The sequence below is a fragment of the Macadamia integrifolia genome, unplaced genomic scaffold (genome assembly GCF_013358625.1).
Source record: "Macadamia integrifolia cultivar HAES 741 unplaced genomic scaffold, SCU_Mint_v3 scaffold368, whole genome shotgun sequence".
Classification (NCBI taxonomy): domain Eukaryota; kingdom Viridiplantae; phylum Streptophyta; class Magnoliopsida; order Proteales; family Proteaceae; genus Macadamia; species Macadamia integrifolia.
Genome location: NW_024869721.1, coordinates 1 through 21,133, shown reverse-complemented (window position 1 = coordinate 21,133; position 21,133 = coordinate 1). Strand labels below are relative to the sequence as shown.

The 21,133-nt window shown below is 38.4% G+C and overlaps 1 long non-coding RNA gene across 1 annotated transcript; it reads right to left on the bottom strand.

Annotated features, from left to right (window-relative positions):
- Positions 1-2,884: 2,884 nt before the first annotated feature.
- Positions 2,885-3,765, bottom strand: LOC122068298. The gene is made up of 3 exons (XR_006137029.1): positions 3,614-3,765; positions 3,272-3,462; positions 2,885-3,046 (listed from the first exon to the last, which is right to left on the bottom strand). It is a non-coding gene; the product is annotated as an uncharacterized LOC122068298 (long non-coding RNA).
- Positions 3,766-21,133: the final 17,368 nt, after the last annotated feature.

Below are 21,133 nucleotides of genomic sequence, written 5' to 3'. Positions count from 1 at the left end.
AATTTCCATTGTTCTCGTCTTCGAGTGTTCGGCTAATGTTGATGAAGTTTCCCAACATGTAGAGGTCATCATGCTGACCAAATCCAAATTAATAAGTTAATATTTGGTGGGGCTTATTAAAGGTAATTAAATTTTATATAATTTATGTTTTAAAAGTAGTTTTTAGAATTAAATTCTGGATCTAATTTTGTAGTTGGATTTGTTCAGCCAAATGAGTCTTAAGGACCGTTAGGGCTGAACCTTGAAAGACCAAAACCACCTCTGTTATTCCATTCTTCTACTGTATACTATAGTGGAACAGTAAGAAGAAGAAGAAAAAGGAGAGGATGGTGGACTAGGATTGTTGCACATAGACTGCAACTACTGCCTCTATTGCTACTGCAGCACCTTTATTTGCTACTGCTGGTTGTTGGGCTGCAACGGCTACCAATATTGCTACTGGTTCTCCAAAACGGGCCCTAACGACCCTTAGGGCTGAACCTTATAAGCTAAAAACTGCCTCTGTTGTTCCATTATTCTGCTGTATACTATGGTGGAACAGTAAGAAGATGAAGAATAAGAAGAAGAAGGAGAGGGGGGCTGTTAAACGTGGATTGTAGTTGCTGCCCCTAGTGCAATTGGTGCTGCTGGTTGTTGGACTGTAGCTGCTGCCCCTATTGCTACTGCCGCACCTTCATCTGCTGCTGCTGGTTGTTGTTGGTGCAAGCAAAGGCAAAATGATGAAGCCTCTTGCTGCTGCATAAGGTTGCTACTGATACAAGCTATAAGGAAGGAAATTATTGTACAAGAAGGTAGCAAAGCTGCAGTCCCGAAGTTCAGATGTTGCTAGGACTGAAATTGCTACAAACTAAAGCTGATTCAAGCTTGGAAGATTGCTACTACCTGGCTGTGCATAGAGTTGATGCTACTCACAGCTAGGTTGGGCTGTTAGAACCTTCTTTTTGCTGTACTCATACTCAATAAGATAAAATTCTGCCACCCTATATGCTTTACAGCAGTTTCATTAAGTAAGAATAAAAACCGGTTAGGGTTTCAAGCATGCAGCCACCCAAAATTTGTAAATAAAAGAATTAGGTTACATAAAGTAGAAAGAAGCATACTCGGTTAGGAATTCAGTAAATTTGGAACTAAAATTTAATAGGAGTTTAAGGTTTTAATTTAGCATTTACCCATCTCTGAGAACTCCAATTGGGTGGAATATTAGCACGCATGGTATAAATTAGTAATTAAAGTTGGGAGTAGTAAATTTAGTTAATTAGTATTGGGTTTTATGCATGCCATGAGTTCTTACCTAATTTTGTTTAAGAAATCATATAAGAATGCTCCAATTCGACACTGTCATTTTTTTCGCTCCCTACTTGAGCTGGATTGGAGTTGGAGTGTGGCTCATCCATACTTTTTATAATAGTCCAGGTCCAATTAAATCAGTATGGGAGGTGGGAAATTTCTGATTACAGAATTATAAGGTTTAAGTAGACAAATTGGGAAGAAATTTGAAAGTTTGTTAAGGCAGAATTTTAACTCAGGAAATTGGTGATTTTGAGGGCTTTAAAATGACCCTAGGGACAAGGAGATACCTAGAAGTGACATTTAGCAAATTTTCGCAGTTCTTATCTATGAGTGTTCGGCTAATGTTTCTGAAATTTCCCGCTCAATAGAACCTGCAAACCATAGATAAAAAACTGGCCTGGAGGGTGACACTGGGAAGAAGGCTCCAATGCCTAAGTCAGTATTCTTATAAAAATGGAAGGGACAGTAGGCAGAGCTCTGAGTGTTCTGAGTGTCGTACCATAAAATAAGTTTAAATCTTCTTTATATCGTGGACTGTGTCTCTTCCCATTGGATGGCTGGTTGTTATCCTTGCCGACGTGGACTCGTGAGCTTTTGATCGAGCGAACACCATTCTAGCTGAGGTGGTAGATCTCATATATGATAAGTACATTCAATAACTTAAAAGAGCAACAAATTATATGAAAAGTACTCTCAGTAACTTAAAATTCATGCAAATTATATGAAAAGAAATCCCAATAACTTAAGAAGGTCTAACAATAATACTTATAAGAACGTTGCAAGATTTGTGTCCAACCTGATCCCAACCAATTTACACATCGTCCGGCAGCTAATTTTCCTTTCCATATGTATATATGTCCTAACCACTTGTTAATAGTAATTTGGGTCTGCCCCTTTCTCTTATGGAACCCTCGATTTGAGTTTGGTCATTTTTCTAAACTGAGGATTACATAGGTCGCCACGGAATATGACCATACCACCTCAAATGGCTGTCACGGTGCTTGTCTCGAGTCGGTGTGACCCCCACTTACTTTCTCATGCAATCATTCCTTAATTTTTCCCTCCTCGTCTTGCCATATATCGCACGTAAAATCACCATCTCTGCTACACCCAGAGATGAGGATCCCACGTAACATCCTTATCTTTGGGTGTAGCAGAGATGAGAATGTTATAAGGGATATGCGCAAGGCCAGAAGGGATAAGTAACGAATGTATGAATCAGTTTTAAAAAAAAATAATTTTTGTGCATTCAAATTATGGAAAAATTAATAAGCATTCTCTCCGTGACACCCTTTTGTATGAGGTGACGTACTGGTTCACAGCCATTACAGGCTCCATTTGTTTCTTTTAAAATTTTTCTATAGATTGTAAGTTATCATTAAGAAAATTACAGTTATTAGGAAAGTTCAACCATATAATGAGTTTCGGTATCAGTTCGCTACTTTCAACTTCGAATAGTAAAATTTTGCTCGAAAACTTTAATATTTGTGAATTTTGGTTAAACTAATCTTATATTCACCAATTGCGTGTAAGTATATAATCTCTAGCGACTAAAACTGATAATATAAATGAAGCCGATACGTAAATTTAATTTTAAATGTGTTTAAATTATATTAGCAATCGGTAAGAGACATATCTGTTGGGATTTTCAGGCAAGACAGATGGGGAGAGCTGAAGGCATTATTCGGCTAATTTTTAAAGTGCTCATCTTCAAGTGTTCGGCTAATGTTGATGAAGTTTCCCGCTCATTTAGAACCTACAAACCACAGATAAGAAATTGGCCATGAGGGTGAACCCCTGGAAGAAGGCTTTGATGCCTAAGTTAGTATTCTGAAAAAAATGGAAGGGTGAGTAGGTGGAGCTCAAAGTGTTTTGAATGTTATGACCCCTGACGACTTTGAGACACTAAACAATGGAAGCCACTATATAAACTCAAATTTAAATACGTTGAAATTGTATGAGCCATTGGTAAGAGACATACCTATTGAGATTTTCAGTCGAGACAAATGTGGAGGGCTGAAAGCATCGTTCGGCTAATTTTAAAGTGCAAGTCTTCGAGTGATTAAAAAATATTGATGAAGTTCTCACTCAGTTAGAACTTGCAAACCACAAATTAGAAACAGACCCGGAGGGTGACCCCGGGAATATGGCTTCGATGGCTCAGTCAATTTTCTGACAAAAATAAAAGTGTGAGTAGGCAAAGCTCATAGTGTTCTGAATGTTATGATCCCTGACGACTATAAGCCACAAAACAATAGAAGCCAATATATAAACTCAAAATTAGATGTATTAAAATTTTATGAGCAATTGGTAGGAGACATACCTATTGGGATTTTTAGTCGAGATAGATGTAAAGGGCTGAAAGCATCATTCGGCTAATTTTTAAAGTGCAAGACTTTAAGTTTTTGGCTAATGTTGATGAAGTCTCCTGCTCTATTAGAACCTGAAAACCACAGATAAGAAACTGGCCAGCTGGGTGACCCCGAGAAGGAGGCTTCGTTGCTTAAGTCAGTATTCTGATAAAAATAGAAGGGTCACTCAGCAATGCTCAGAGTGTTCTGAATATAATGATCTTTAACGACTTTGAGCTAGAAAACAATATAAGCCTATACATAAACTTAAAATTTAAATACTTTGAAATTGTATGAGCAATCAGTAAGAGACATACCGATTGGGTTTTCAGCGAAAACAGATGTGGAGGACTGACCGCGTTGTTCGGCTAATTTCAAAAGTGCTCATCTTTGATTGTTCGGCTAATGTTAATGAAGTTTCCCACTCAGTAAGAACCTGTAAACCATAGATAAGAAACTAGCCCAGGGTGACCCCAAGAAGAAGGCTCCGATGCCTAAGTCAGTATTCTGACAAAAATTGAAGGATGAGTAGCTAGAGCTCAGAGTATTCTGGGTGTTAAGATGCCTAACGACTATGAGCCACAAAACAATTGAAGCCAATATATAAACTTAAATTTAAATGCATTGAAATTTTATGAGCAATAGGAAGGAGACATTCCTGTTGGAATTTTCAGTCGAGATAGATGTGGAGGGCTGAAAGCATCATTCAGCTAATTTTTAAAGTCCAAGTCTTTAAGTTTTTGGCTAATGTTGATGAAGTTTCCCCCTCTATTGGAACCTGCAAACCACAGATAAGAAACTGGCCAGGTGGGTGACCCTGGGAAGGAGGCTCCGGTGCTTAAGTCAGTATTCTGATAAAATAGATGGGTCAGTCGGCAAAGCTCAGAGTGTTCTGAGTGTAATGATCTCTGACGACTATGAGCCATAAAATAATAGAAGCCGATACATAAACTTAAAATTTAAATGTGTTAAAATATTATGAGTAATTGGTAAGGGACATACCTATTGGTATTTTTGGCCGAAATAGATGTGGAGGGCTGAAAGCATCATTTGACTAATTTCCATTGTTCTCGTCTTCGAGTGTTCGGCAAATGTTGATGAAGTTTCCCGCTTAGTTAGAACCTGTAAACCACAGATAAGAAACTGGCTCGGAGGGTGACCCCAGGAAGAAATCTCCGATGCCTAAGTCAGTATTCTGATAAAAATAGAAGGGTGAGTAGACAGAGTTCTGAGTGTTTTAAGTGTCTTACCCTAAAAATCAATTTAAGTCTTCTTTATATAGTGGTTGGTGGCTCTCCTTATTGGTTGACTGTTTGTTATCTTTGCCGATGCGAACTCGTGAGATTTTAATTGAGCGATCACCATTTGAGTTGTGTTGGCAGATCTCATACATGACAAGTACTCATAATTTTTTACAAGTCAGTATTCCGATAAAAATTGAAGGGTGAGTAGGCAGAGCTCAGAGTGTTCTGAGTGTTATAATCCCTGACGACTATGAGCCACAAAATAATAGAAGCCGATATATAAACTCAAATTTAAATGTATTAAAATTTTATTAGCAATTGGTAGGAGACATACCTATTGAGATTTTCAGTCGAGACAGATGTAGAGGGTTGAAAGCATCATTCGGCTAATTTTTAAACTGCAAGACTTTAAGTTTTTGGCTAATGTTGATGAAGTTTCCCGCTCTATTAGAACCTGCAAACCACAGATAAGAAACTGGCCAGCTGGGTGACCCTGGGAAGGAGGCTCCGGTGCTTAAGTCAGTATTCTGATAAAATAGAAGGGTTAGTCGGCAAAGCTCAGAGTGTTCTGAGTGTAATGATCTCTAACGACTATGAGCCATAAAATAATAGAAACCGATACATAAACTTAAAATTTAAAGGTGTTAAAATATTATGAGTAATTGGTAAGAGACATACCTATTGGTATTTTTAGCAGAAATAGATGTGGAGGGCTGAAAGCATCATTTGACTAATTTCCAATGTTCTCGTCTTCGAATGTTCGGCTAATGTTGATGAAGTTTCCAGCTTAGTTAGAACCTGTAAACCACAGATAAGAAACTGGATCGGAGGGTGACCCCAGGAAGAAATCTCTGAAGCCTAAGTCAGTATTCTGATAAAAATAGAGGGGTGAGTAGACAGAGTTCTGAGTGTTCTAAGTGTCTTACCCTAAAAATCAATTTAAGTCTTCTTTTTATAGTGGTTGGTGGCTCTCCTTATTGGTTGACTGTTTGCTATCTTTGCCGATGTGAACTCGTGAGCTTTTAATTGAGCGATCACCATTTGAGCTGTGTTGACAGATCTCATATATGACAAGTACTCATAATTTTTTACAAGTTAGTATTCTGACCAAAATTGAAGGGTGAGTAGGCAGAGCTCAGAGTGTTCGGAGTGTTATGATCCCTGACGACTATGAGCCACGAAAAAATAGAAGCCGATATATAAACTCAAATTTAAATGCATTGAAATTTTATTAGCAGTTGGTTGGAGACATACCTATTGAGATTTTCAGTCGAGACAGATGTAGAGGGTTGAAAGCATTATTCGGCTAATTTTTAAAGTGCAAGACTTTAAGTTTTTGGCTAATGTTGAAGAAGTTTCCCGCTCTATTAGAACCTGCAAACCACAGATAAGAAACTGGCCAGGTGGTTGACCCTGGGAAGAAGGCTCTGATGCTTAAGTCAGTATTCGGATAAAATAGAAGGGTCAGTCTGCAAAGCACAGAGTGTTCTGAGTGTAATGATCTCTGACGACTAGGAGCCACAAAATAATAGAAGCCGATACATAAACTTAAAATTTAAATGCGTTAAAATTTTATGAGTATATGGTAAGGGACATACCTAAGGTATTTTCAGCCGAAATAGATGTAAGGGCTGAAAGCATCATTTGACTAATTTCCATTGTTCTCGTCTTCGAGTGTTCGGCTAATGTTGATGAAGTTTCCCGCTTAGTTAGAACCTGTAAACCACAGATAAGAAACTGGCTCGGAGGGTGACCCCAGGAAGAAATCTCCGATGCCTAAGTCAGTATTCTGATAAAAATAGAAGGGTGAGTAGACAGAGTTCTGAGTGTTTTAAGTGTCTTACCCTAAAAATCAATTTAAGTCTTCTTTATATAGTGGTTGGTGGCTCTCCTTATTGGTTGACTGTTTGCTATCTTTGCCGATGTGAACTCGTGAGCTTTTAATTGAGCGATCACCATTTGAGCTGTGTTGGCAGATCTCATACATGACAAGTACTCATAATTTTTTACAAGTCAGTATTCCGATAAAAATTGAAGGGTGAGTAGGCAGAGCTCAGAGTGTTCTGAGTGTTATAATCCCTGACGACTATGAGCCACAAAATAATAGAAGCCGATATATAAACTCAAATTTAATTGTATTAAAATATTATTAGCAATTGGTAGGAGACATACCTACTGAGATTTTCAGTCGAGACAGATGTAGAGGGCTGAAAGCATCATTCGGCTAATTTTTAAAGTGCAAGACTTTAAGTTTTTGGCTAATGTTGATGAAGTTTCCCGCTCTATTAGAACCTGCAAACCACAGATAAGAAACTGGCCAGGTGGGTGACCCTGGGAAGGAGGCTCCGGTGCTTAAGTCAATATTCTGATAAAATAGAAGGGTCAGTCGGCAAACCTCAGAGTGTTCTGAGTGTAATGATCTCTGACGACTATGAGCCATAAAATAATAGAAGCCGATACATAAACTTAAAATTTAAAGGTGTTAAAATTTTATGAGTAATTGCTAAGGGACATACCTATTGGTATTTTTAGCCAAAATAGATGTGGAGGGCTGAAAGCATCATTTGACTAATTTCCAATGTTCTCGTCTTAGAGTGTTCGGCTAATGTTGATGAAGTTTCCCGCTTAGTTAGAACCTGTAAACCATAGATAAGAAACTGGATCCGAAGGTGACCCCAGGAAGAAATCTCCGATGCCTAAGTCAGTATTCTGATAAAAATAGTAGGGTGAGTAGACAGAGTTCTGAGTGTTCTAAGTGTCTTACCCTAAAAATCAATTTAAGTCTTCTTTATATAGTGGTTGGTGGCTCTCCTTATTGGTTGACTGTTTGCTATCTTTGCCGATGTGAACTCGTGAGCTTTTGATTGAGCGATCACCATTTGAGCTGTGTTGGCAGATCTCATATATGACAAGTACTCATAATTTTTTACAAGTTAGTATTCTGACAAAAATTGAAGGGTGAGTAGGCAGAGCTCAGAGTGTTCGGAGTGTTATGATCCCTGACGACTATGAGCCACGAAAAAATAGAAGCCGATATATAAACTCAAATTTAAATGCATTGAAATTTTATTAGCAGTTGGTAGGAGACATACCTGTTGAGATTTTCAGTCGAGGCAGATGTAGAGGGCACAAAGCATCTTTCGGCTAATTTTTAAAGTGCAAGAATTTAAGTTTTTGGCTAATGTTGATGAAGTTTCCCATTCTATTAGAACCTGCAAACCACAGATAAGAAACTGGCCAGGTGGGTGACCCTGGGAAGGAGGCTCCGATGCTTAAGTCAGTATTCTGATAAAATAGAAGGGTCAGTCGGCAAAGCTCAGAGTGTTCTGAGTGTAATGATCTCTGACGACTAGTAGCCATAAATTAATAGAAGCCGATACATAAACTTAAAATTTAAATGGGTTAAAATTTTATGAGTATTTGGTAAGGGGCATACCTATTGGTATTTTAAGCCAAAACAGATGTGGAGGACTGAAAGCATTATTTGACTAATTTTCAATGTTCTCGTCTTCGAGTGTTCGGCTAATGTTGATGAAGTTTCCCACTTAGTTAGAACCTGTAAACCACAGATAAGACACTGGCTGGAGGGTGACCCCAGGAAGAAGTCTCCGATGCCTAAGTCAGTATTCTGATAAAAATAGAAGGGTGAGTAGATAGAGTTCTGAGTGTTCTAAGTGTCTTACCTTAAAAATCAGTTTAAGTCTTCTTTATATACTGGTTGGTGGCTCTCCGTATTGGTTGACTGTTTACTATCTTTGCCGATGTGAACTCGTGAGCTTTTGATTGAGCGATCACCATTTGAGCTGTGTTGGCAGATCTCATATATGACAAGTACTCATAATTTTTTACAAGTCAGTATTCTGACAAAAATTGAAGGGTGAGTAGGCAGAGCTCAGAGTGTTCTGAGTGTTATAATCCCTGACGACTATGAGCCACAAAACAATAGAAGCCGATATATATACTTAAATTTAAATGTATTAAAATTTTATTAGCAATTGGTAGGAGACATACCTGTTGAGATTTTCAGTCGAGATAGATGTAGAGGGCTGAAAGCATCATTCGGCTAATTTTTAAAGTGCAAGACTTTGGCTAATGTTGATGAACTTTCCCGCTCTATTAGAACCTACAAACCACAGATAAGAAACTGGCTAGGTGGGTGACCCTGGCAAGGAGGCTCCGGTGCTTAAGTCAGTATTCTGATAAAATAGAAGGGTCAGTCGGCAAAGCTCAGAGTGTTCTGAGTGTAATGATCTCTGACGACTATGAGCCATAAATTAATAGAAGCCGATACATAAACTTAAAATTTAAAGGTGTTAAAATTTTATGAGTATTTGGTAAGGGACATACCTATTGGTATTTTCAGCCAAAACAGATGTGGAGTGCTGAAAGCATTATTTGACTAATTTTCAATGTTCTTATCTTCGAGTGTTCGGCTAATGTTGATGAAGTTTCCCGCTTAGTTAGAACCTGTAAACCACAGATAAGAAACTGGATCGGAGGGTGACCCCAAGAAGAAATCTCCGATGCCTAAGTCAGTATTCTGATAAAAATAGAGGGGGGAGTAGACAGAGTTCTGAGTGTTCTAAGTGTCTTACCCTAAAAATCAATTTAAGTCTTCTTTATATAGTGGTTGGTGGCTCTCCTTATTGGTTGACGGTTTGCTATCTTTGCCGATTTAAACTCGTGAGCTTTTGATTGAGCGATCACCATTTGAGCTGTGTTGGTAGATCTCATATATGACAAGTACTCATAATTTTTTACAAGTTAGTATTCTGACAAAAATTAAAGGGTGAGTAGGCAGAGCTCAGAGTGTTCGGAGTGTTATGATCCCTGACGACTATGAGCCACAAAAAAATAGAGGCCGATATATAAACTCAAATTTAAATGCATTGAAATTTTATTAGCAGTTGGTAGGAGACATACCTGTTGAGATTTTCAGTCGAGACAGATGTAGAGGGTGGAAAGCATCATTCGGCTAATTTTTAAAGTGCAAGACTTTAAGTTTTTGGCTAATGTTGATGAAGTTTCCCGCTCTATTAGAACCTGTAAACCACAGATAAGAAACTGGCCAGGTGGGTGACCCTGGGAAGGAGGCTCCGATGCTCTGTTGCTTAAGTCAGTATTCTGATAAAATAGAACGGTCAGTCGGCAAAGCTCAGAGTGTTCTGAGTGTAATGATCTCTGACGACTAGGAGCCACAAAATAATAGAAGCCGATACATAAACTTAAAATTTAAATGCGTTAAAATTTTATGAGTATTTGGTAAGGGACATACCTATTGGTATTTTCAGCCAAAACAGATGTGGAGGGCAGAAAGCATTATTTGACTAATTTTCAATGTTCTTGTCTTCGAGTGTTCAGCTAATGTTGATGAAGTTTCCCGCTTAGTTAGAACCTGTAAACCACAGATAATACACTGGCCGGAGGGTGACCCCTGGAAGAAGTCTCCGATGCCTAAGTCAGTATTCTGATAAAAATAGAAGGGTGAGTAGATAGAGTTCTGAGTGTTCTAAGTGTCTTACCTTAAAAATCAGTTTAAGTCTTCTTTATATACTGGTTGGTGGCTCTCCGTATTGGTTGACTGTTTACTATCTTTGCCGATGTGAACTCGTGAGCTTTTGATTGAGCGATCACCATTTGAGCTGTGTTGGCACATCTCATATATGACAAGTACTCATAATTTTTTACAAGTCTGTATTCTGACAAAAATTGAAGGGTGAGCAGGCAGAGCTCAGAGTGTTCTGAGTGTTATGATCCCTGACGACTATGAGCCACAAAACAATAGAAGCCGATATATAAACTCAAATTTAATTGCATTGAAATTTTATTAGTAATTGGTAGGAGACATACCTATTGAGATTTTCAGTCGAGACAGATGTAGATGGTTGAAAGCATCATCCGGCTGATTTTTAATGTGCAAGACTTTAAGTTTTTGGCTAATGTTGATGAAGTTTCGCGCTCTATTAGAACCTGTAAACCACATATAAGAAACTGGCCAGGTGGGTGACCCCGGGAAGGAGGCCCTGATGGTTAAGTCAGTATTCTGATAAAAAAGAAGGGTCAGTCGGCAAAGCTCAGAGTGTTCTGAGTGTAATAATCTCAGACGACTATGAGCCAGAAAACATTATAAGCCGATACATAAACTTAAAATTTAAATACTTTGAAATTGTATGAGCAATCAGTAAGAGACATGCCTGTTGGGTCTTCAGCCAAAAACAGATGTGGAGGACTGACCGTATTGTTCGGCTAATTTCCAAAGGACTCATCTTTGAGTGTTCGGCTAATGTTAAAGAAGTCTCCCACTCAGTAAGAACTTGTAAACCATAGATAAGAAACTAGCCCAGGGTGACCCCGAGAAGAAGGCTCCGATGCCTAAGCCAGTGGTTCTAACAAAAATTAAAGGGTGAGTAGGCAGATCTAAGAGTGTTCTGAGTGTTATGATCCCTGACGACAATGGGCCACAAAATAATATAAGCCATTATATAAACTCAAATTTAAATGCATTGAAATTTTATGAGCAATTGGTAGGAGACATACCTGTTCGGATTTTTAGTTGAGATAGATGTGGAGGGTTGAAGGCATCATTTGGCTAATTTTTAATGTGCAAGTATTTATGTTTTTGGCTAATGTTGATGACGTTTCCCGCTCTGTTAGATCCTGCAAACCACAGATAAGAAACTGGCCCAGTGGGTGACCCCGGGAAGGAGGCTCTGATGCGCTTATGTCAGTATTCTGATAAAAATGGAAGGGCCATTCGGCAAAGCTCAAAGTGTTCTGAGTGTAATGATCTCTGACGACTATGAGCCACAAAATAATAGAAGACGATCGATAAACTTAAAATTTAAATGCATTGAAATTTTATGAGCAATTCGTAAGGGACATACCTATTGGTGATTTCAGTCAAAACAGATGTGGAGGGCTGAGAGCATCATTTAACTAATTTCCAATGTTCTCATCTTCGAGTGTTCAGTTAATGTTGATGAAGTTTCACACTTAGTTAGAACCTGTAAACCAAAGATAAGAAACTGGCTTGGAGGGTGACCCTAGGAAGAAGTCTCCGATGCCTAAGTCAGTATTCTGATAAAAATAGAAGGGTGAGTAGACAGATTTCTGAGTGTTCTAAGTGTCTTACCCTAAAAATCACTTTAAGTCTTCTTTATATTGTGGTTGGTGGCTCTACTTATTGGTTGGCTGTTTGCTGTATTTGCCGATGTGAACTCGTGAGCTTTTGATTGAGCGATCACCATTTGAGCTGGGTTGGTAGATCTCATATATGACAAGTACAGTCAATAACTTGAAAGGACGGTAATTATATGAAAAGTACTCACAATTACTTAGAAGTTGTGCAAATTATATGACAAGTAATCTAAGTAACTTAGGAAGGTCTAGCGATAATACTTTTAAGAAGGTTATAGGATTTCTATTAGATTACATCTGGATATGAAATAGTTGAGTCAGGGACAGTTTAGAACAAACATGTTCTTCAAATTACCTTTCGGATGGACAAATATAAGAAATAAGTAAGAGAGTGGTAAGTATAGACAGAATATTATAACATAGGAATTGGGCTCCTGGCATAATAGAACAAATATTCTTACCCTTAGATGAGCGACGTACATATCATACACTTAAAGTCTACCAATGATGTTGTAATACCTTAAACTGGAAGCAACTGACCCTAGTGTTATAGCCTAGTTGGCATAAGAAGGTAGGCAACTCTGCCATGGATCCCTACGTACAGTAGTGGGAGAGAGGGAATTTGGCAAATTCATGGGTTAAGGAAGGAGCATAAAAATAGCCAAAAATGAGTGGAACCAGTCCTTTAATGGGTGGATTCAAGAACCCAAAGCTTAGGACAGCTAGTGTTATAAGAATGCATAAACTAGCAAGATACCCTACTGCCAACTAACTAGTAGGTTCGACTGGCAAAATGTAGGAAAAATTAAAATTTTTTATTGGGACCCACATGCCAACACCCACAGGCATCGCACTTACCCAACATGTAGAGGTCATCATGCTGACCAAATCCAAATTAATAAGTCAATATTTGGTGGGGCTTATTAAAGGTAATTAAATTTTATATAATTTATGTTTTAAAAGTAGTTTTTAGAATTAAATTTTAGATCTAATTTTGTAGTTGGATTTGTTCAGCCAAATGAGCCTTAAGGACCCTTAGGGCTGAACCTTAAAAGCCCAAAACCGCCACTGTTGTTCCATTATTCTGCTGTATACTATGGTGGAACAGTAAGAAGGAGAAGAAAAAGGAGAGGGTGGTGGACTGGGATTCTTGCACATAGACTGTAACTATTGCCTCTATTGCTACTGCTGCACCTTTATCTGCTACTGCTGGTTGTTGGGCTGCAACGGCTACCCATATTGCTACTGGTTCTCCAAAACGGGCCCTAACGACCCTTAGGGCTGAACCTTAAAAGCCCAAAATTGCCTCTGTTGTTCCATTATTCTGCTGTATACTATGGTGGAACAGTAAGAAGATGAAGAATAAGAAGAAGAAGGAGAGGGGGGCTCTTAAACGTGGATTGTAGTTGCTGCCCCTATTGCAATTGGTGCTGCTGGTTGTTGGACTGTAGCTGCTGCCCCTATTGCTACTGCCGCACCTTCATCTGCTGCTGCTGGTTGTTGTTGGTGCAAGCAAAGGCTAAATGATGAAGCCTCTTGCTGCTGCATAAGGTTGCTACTGATACAAGCTATAAGGAAGGAAATTATTGTACAAGAAGGTAGCAAAGCTGCAGTCCTGAAGTTCAGATGTTGCTAGGACTGAAATTGCTACAAACTAAAGCTGATTCAAGCTTGGAAGATTGCTACTACCTGGCTGTACATAGAGTTGATGCTACTCACAGCTAGGTTGGGCTGTTAGAACCTTCTTTTTGCTGTACTCATACTCAATAAGATAAAATTCTGCCACCCTATATGTTATACAGCAGTTTCATTAAGTAAGAATAAAAACTGATTAGGGTTTCAAGCATGCAGCCACCCAAAATTTGCAAATAAAAGAATTAGGTTACATAAAGTAGAAAGAAGCATACTCGGTTAGGAATTCTGTAAATTTGGAACTAAAATTTAATAGGAGTTTAGGGTTTTAATTTAGCATTTACCCATCTCTGAAAACTCCAATTGGGTGGAATATTAGCACGCATGGTATAAATTAGTAATTAAAGTTGGGGGTAGTAAATTTAGTTAATTAGTATTGGGTTTTATGCATGCCATGAGTTCTTACCTAATTTTGTTTAAGAAATCATCTAAGAATGCTCCCAATTTGTCACTGATATTTTTTACTCTCCCCATTCGAGCTGTATTGGAGTTGGAGTGTGGCTCATCCATACTTTTTGTAATAGTCCAGGTCCAATTAAATCAGTATGGGAGGTGGGAAATTTCTGATTACAGAATTATAAGGTTTAAGTAGACAAATTGGGAAGAAATTTGAAAGTTTGTTAAGGCAGAATTTTAACTCAGGAAATTGGTGATTTTGAGGGCTTTAAAATGACCCTAGGGACAAGGAGATACCTAGAAATGACATTTAGCAAATTTTCGCAGTTCTTATTTATGAGTGTTCGGCTAATGTTTCTGAAATTTTCCGCTCAATAGAACATGCAAACCATACATAAAAAACTGGCCTGGGGGGTGACGCTGGGAAGAAGGCTCCAATGCCTAAGTTAGTATTCTGATAAAAATGGAAGGGACAGTAGGCAGAGCTATGAGTGTTCTGAGTGTCGTACCATAAAATAAGTTTAAATCTTCTTTATATCGTGGACTGTGTCTCTTCCCATTGGATGGCTGGTTGTTATCCTTGCCGACGTGGACTCGTGAGCTTTTGATCGAGCGAACACCATTCTAGCTGAGGTGGTAGATCTCATATATGATAAGTACATTCAATAGCTTAAAAGAGCAACAAATTATATGAAAAGTACTCTCAGTAACTTAAAATTCATGCAAATTATATGAAAAGAAATCCCAATAACTTAAGAAGGTCTAACAATAATACTTCTAAGAACGTTGGAAGATTTGTGTCCAACCTGATCCCAACCATTTTACACATCGTCCGGCAGCTAATTTTCCTTTCCATATGTATATATATCCTAACCACTTGTTAATAGTAATTTGGGTCTGCCCCTTTCTCTTATGGAACCCTCTATTTGAGTTTGGTCATTTTTCTAAACTGAGGATTACATAGGTCTCCACGGAATATGACCATACCACCTCAAATGGATGTCACGGTGCTTGCCTCGATTCGGTGTGACCCCCACTTACTTTCTCATGCAATCATTCCTTAATTTATCCCTCCTCGTCTTGCCATATATCGCACGTAAAATCACCGTCTCTGCTACACCCAGAGATGAGGATCCCACGTAACATCCTTATCTCTGGGTGTAGCAGAGATGAGAATGTTTTGAGGGATATGCGCATGGCCAGAAGGGATAAGTAACGAATGTATGAATCAGTATTAAAAAAAAATACTTTTTGTGCATTCAAATTATGGAAAAATTAATAAGCATTCTCTCTGTGATGCCCTTTTGTATTAGGTGACGTACTGGTTCACAGTAATTATAGGCTCCATTTGTTTCTTTTGAAAATTTTCTATAGATTGTAAGTTATCATTAAGAAAATTACAGTTATTAGGAAAGTTCAACCATATAATGAGTTTCGGTATCAGTTCACTACTTCCGACTTCGAATAGTAAAATTTTGCTCGAAAACTTTAATATTTGTGAATTTTGGTTAAACTAATCTCATATTCACCAATTGAGTGTAAGTATATAATCCCTCGCGACTAAAACTGACAATATAAATGAAGCCGATACGTAAATTTAATTTTAAATGCGTTTAAATTATATTAGCAATCGGTAAGAGACATATCTGTTGGGATTTTCAGGCAAGACAGATGTGGAGAGCTGAAGGCATTATTCGGCTAATTTTTAAAGTTCTCATCTTCAAGTGTTCGGATAATGTTGATGAAGTTTCCCGCTCATTTAGAACCTACAAACGACAGATAGGAAATTGGCCATGAGGGTGAACCCCTGGAAGAAGGCTCTGATGCCTAAGTTAGTATTCTGAAAAAAATGGAAGGGTGAGCAGGTGGAGCTCAAAGTGTTTTGAGTGTTATGACCCCTGACGACTATGAGACACTGAACAATAGAAGCCGATATATAAACTAAAATTTAATTACGTTGAAATTGTATGAGCCATTGGTAAGAGACATACCTATTGGGATTTTCAGTCGAGACAAATGTGGAGGGCTGAAAGCGTCGTTCAGCTAATTTTAAAGTGCAAGTCTTCGAGTGTTTAAAAAATATTGATGAAGTTCTTACTCAGTTAGAACTTGCAAACCACAAATTAGAAACAGACCCGGAGGGTGACCCCGGGAATATGGCTTCGATGGCTCAATCAATTTTCGGACAAAAATAGAAGTGTGAGTAGGCAAAGCTCATAGTGTTCTGAGTGTTATGATCCCTGACGACTATGAGCCATAAAACAATAGAAGCCAATATATAAACTCAAAATTAGATGTATTAAAATTTTATGAGCAATTGGTAGGAGACATACCTATTGGGATATTTAGTCAAGATAGATGTAGAGGGCTGAAAGCATCATTCGGCTAATTTTTAAAGTGCAAGACTTTAAGTTTTTGGCTAATGTTGTTGAAGTGTACTGGTCTATTAGAACTTGAAAACCACAGATAAGAAACTGGCCAGGTGGGTGACCCCGGGAAGGAGGCTTCGATGCTTAAGTCAGTATTCTGATAAAAATAGAACGGTCACTCAGCAAAACTCAGAGTGTTCTGAGTGTAATGATCTTTAACGACTTTGAGCCAGAAAACAATATAAGCCGATACATAAACTTAAAATTTAAATACTTTGAAATTGTATGAGCAATCAGTAAGAGACATACCGATTGGGTTTTCAGCGAAAACAGATGTGGAGGATTGACCACGTCGTTCGGCTAATTTCAAAAGTGCTCATCTTTGAGTGTTCGGCTAATGTTAATGAAGTTTCCCACTCAGTAAGAACCTGTAAACCATAGATAAGAAACTAACCCAGGGTGACCCCAAGAAGAAGGCTCCGATGCCTAAGTCAGTATTCTGATAAAAATTAAAGGGTGAGTAGCTAGAGCTCAGAGTGTTATGGGTGTTAAGATGCCTAACGACTATGAGCCACAAAACAATTGAAGCCCATATATATACTTAAATTTAAATGCACTGAAATTTTATGAGCAATAGGAGGGAGACATTCCTGTTGGAATTTTCAGTCGAGATTGATGTGGAGGGCTGAAAGCATCATTCAGCTAATTTTTAAAGTCCAAGTCTTTAAGTTTTTGGCTAATGTTAATGAAGTTTCCCGCTCTATTGGAACCTGCAAACCACAGATAGGAAACTGGCCAGGTGGGTGACCCTGGGAAGGAGGCTCCGGTGCTTAAGTCAGTATTCTGATAAAATATATGGGTCAGTCGGCAAAGCTCAGAGTGTTCTGAGTGTAATGATCTCTGACGACTATGAGCCATAAAATAATAGAAGCCGATACATAAACTTAAAATTTAAATGCGTTAAAATTTTATGAGTATTTGGTAAGGGACATACCTATTGTTATTTTCAGCCAAAACAGATGTGGAGGGCTGAAAGCATTATTTGACTAATTTTCAATGTTCTCGTCTTCGAGTGTTCGGCTAATGTTGATGAAGATTCCCACTTAGTTAGAACCTGCAAACCACAGATAAGACACTGGCCGGAGGGTGACCCCAGGAAGAAGTCTCCGATGCCTAAGTCAGTATTCTGATAAAAATAGAAGGGTGAGTAGATAGAGTTCTGAGTGTTCTAAGTGTCTTACCTTAAAAATCAGTTTAAGTCTTCTTTATATACTGATTGGTGGCTCTCCGTATTGGTTGACTGTTTACTATTTTTGCCGATGTGAACTCGTGAGCTTTTGATTGAGCGATCACCATTTGAGCTGTGTTGGCAGATCTCATATATGACAAGTACTCATAATTTTTTACAAGTCAGTATTCTGACAAAAATTGAAGGGTGAGTAGGCAGAGCTCAGAGTGTTCTGAGTGTTATAATCCCTGATGACTATGAGCCACAAAACAATACAAGCCAATATATAAGCTCAAATTTAAATGTATTAAAATTTTATTAGCAATTGGTAGGAGACATACCTGTTGAGATTTTCAGTCGAGACAGATGTAGAGGGCTGAAAGCATCATTAGGCTAATTTTTAAAGTTCAAGACTTTAAGTTTTTGGCTAATGTTGATGAAGTTTCCCGCTCTATTAGAACCTGCAAGCCACAGATAAGAAACTGGCCAGGTGGATGACCCTGGGAAGGAGGCTCCGGTGCTTAAGTCTGTATTCTGATAAAATAGAAGGGTCAGTCGACAAAGCTCAGAGTTTTCTGAGTGTAATGATCTCTGACGACTATGAGCCATAAAATAATAGAAGCCGATACATATACTTAAAATTTAAAGCTGTTAAAATTTTATGAGTAATTGGTAAGGGACATACCTATTGGTATTTTTATCCAAAATAGATGTGGAGGGCTGAAAGCATCATTTGACTAATTTCCAATGTTCTCGTCTTCGAGTGTTCGGCTAATGTTGATGAAGTTTCCCGCTTAGTTAGAACCTGTAAACCACAGATAAGAAACTGGATCGGAGGGTGACCCCAAGAAGAAATCTCCGATGCCTAAGTCAGTATTCTGATAAAAATAGAGGGGTGAGTAGACAGAGTTCTGAGTGTTCTAAGTGTCTTACCCTAAAAATCAATTTAAGTCTTCTTTATATAGTGGTTGGTGGCACTCCTTATTGGTTGACTGTTTGCTATCTTTGCCGATTTAAACTCGTGAGCTTTTGATTGAGCGATCACCATTTGAGCTGTGTTGGCAGATCTCATATATGACAAGTACTCATAATTTTTTACAAGTTAGTATTCAGACAAAAATTGAAGGGTGAGTAGGCAGAGCTCAGAGTGTTCAGAGTGTTATGATCCCTGACGACTATGAGCCACGAAAAAATAGAAGCCGATATATAAACTTAAATTTAAATGCATTGAAATTTTATTAGCAGTTGGTAGGAAACATACCTGTTGAGATTTTCAGTCGAGACAGATGTAGAGGGTTGAAAGCATCATTCGGCTAATTTTTAAAGTGCAAGACTTTAAGTTTTTGGCTAATGTTGATGAAGTTTCCCGCTCTATTAGAACCTGCAGACCACAGATAAGAAACTGGCCAGGTGGGTGACCCTGGGAAGGAGGCTCGGATGCTTAAGTCAGTATTCTGATAAAATAGAAGGGTCAGTCGGCAAATCTCAGAGTGTCCTGAGTGCAATGATCTCTGACGACTAGGAGCCATAAAATAATAGAAGCCGATACATAAACTTAAAATTTAAATGCGTTAAAATTTTATGAGTATTTGGTAAGGGACATACCTATTGGTATTTTCAGCCAAAACAGATGTGGAGGGCAGAAAGCATTATTTGACTAATTTTCATTGTTCTTGTCTTCGAGTGTTCGGCTAATGTTGATGAAGTTTCCCACTTAGAACCTGTAAACCACAGTTAAGAAACTAGGTTGGAGGGTGACCCTAGGAAGAAGTCTCCGATGCCTAAGTCAGTATTCTGATAAAAATAGAAGGGTGAGTAGATAGAGTTCTGAGTGTTCTAAGTGTCTTACCTTAAAAATCAGTTTAAGTATTCTTTATATAGTGGTTGGTGGCTCTCCGTATTGGTTAACTGTTTACTATCTTTGCCGATGTGAACTCGTGAGCTTTTGATTGAGCGATCACCATTTGAGCTGTGTTGGCAAATCTCATATATGATAAGTACTCATAATTTTTTACAAGTCTGTATTCTGACAAAAATTGAAGGGTGAGTAGGCAGAGCTCAGAGTGTTCTGAGTGTTATGATCCCTGACGACTATGAGCCACAAAACAATAGAAGCCGATATATAAACTCAAATTTAAATGCATTGAAATTTTATTAGTAATTGGTAGGAGACATACCTATTGAGATTTTCAGTCGAGACAGATGTAGATGGCTGAAAGCATCATCCGGCTAATTTTTAATGTGCAAGACTTTAAGGTTTTGGCTAATGTTGATGAAGTTTCCCGCTCTATTAGAACCTGTAAACCACATATAAGAAACTAGCCAGGTGGGTGACCCAGGGAAGGAGGCTTTGATGCTTAAGTCAGTATTCTGATAAAAAAGAAGGGTCATTCGGCAAAGCTCAGAGTGTTCTGAGTGTAATAATCTCAGACGACTATGAGCCAGAAAACATTATAAGCCGATACGTAAACTTAAAATTTAAATACCATAAAATTGTCTGAGCAATCAGTAGGAGACATGCCTGTTGGGTCTTCAGCCAAAACAGATGTGGAGGACTGACCGTGTCGTTCGGCTAATTTCCAAAGGACTCATCTTTGAGTGTTTGGCTAATGTTAAAGAAGTCTCCTACTCAGTAAGAACCTGTAAACCATAGATAAGAAACTTGCCCAGGGTGACCCCGAGAAGAAGGCTCCGATGCCTAAGCCAGTATTCTAACAAAAATTAAAGGGTGAGTAGGCAGACCTAAGAGTGTTCTGAGTGTTATGATCCCTGACGACAATGGGTCACAAAATAATATAAGCCATTATATAAACTCAAATTTAAATGCATTGAAATTTTATGAGCAATTGGTAGGAGACATACCTGTTCGGATTTTCAGTCGAGATAGATGTGGAGGGTTGAAAGCATCATTTGGCTAATTTTTAAAGTGCAAGTATATATGTTTTTGGCTAATGTTGATGATGTTTCCCGCTCTGTTAGATCCTGCAAACCACAGATAAGAAACTGGCCCAGTGGGTGACCCCGGGAAGGAGGCTCTGGTGCGCTTATGTCAGTATTCTGATAAAAATGGAAGGGTCATTCGGCAAAGCTCAAAGTGTTCTGAGTGTAATGATCTCTGACGACTATGAGCCACAAAATAATAGAAGACGATAGATAAACTTAAAATTTAAATGCATTGAAATTTTGTGAGCAATTCGTAAGGGACATACCTATTGGTGTTTTCAGTCAAAACAGATGTGGAGGGCTGAGAGCATCATTTGACTAATTTCCAATGTTCTCATCTTCGAGTGTTCGGTTAATGTTGATGAAGTTTCCCACTTAGTTAGAACCTGTAAACCACAGATAAGAAACTGGCTTGGAGGGTGACCCCAGGAAGAAGTCTCCGATGCCTAAGTCAGTATTCTGATAAAAATAGAAAGATGAGTA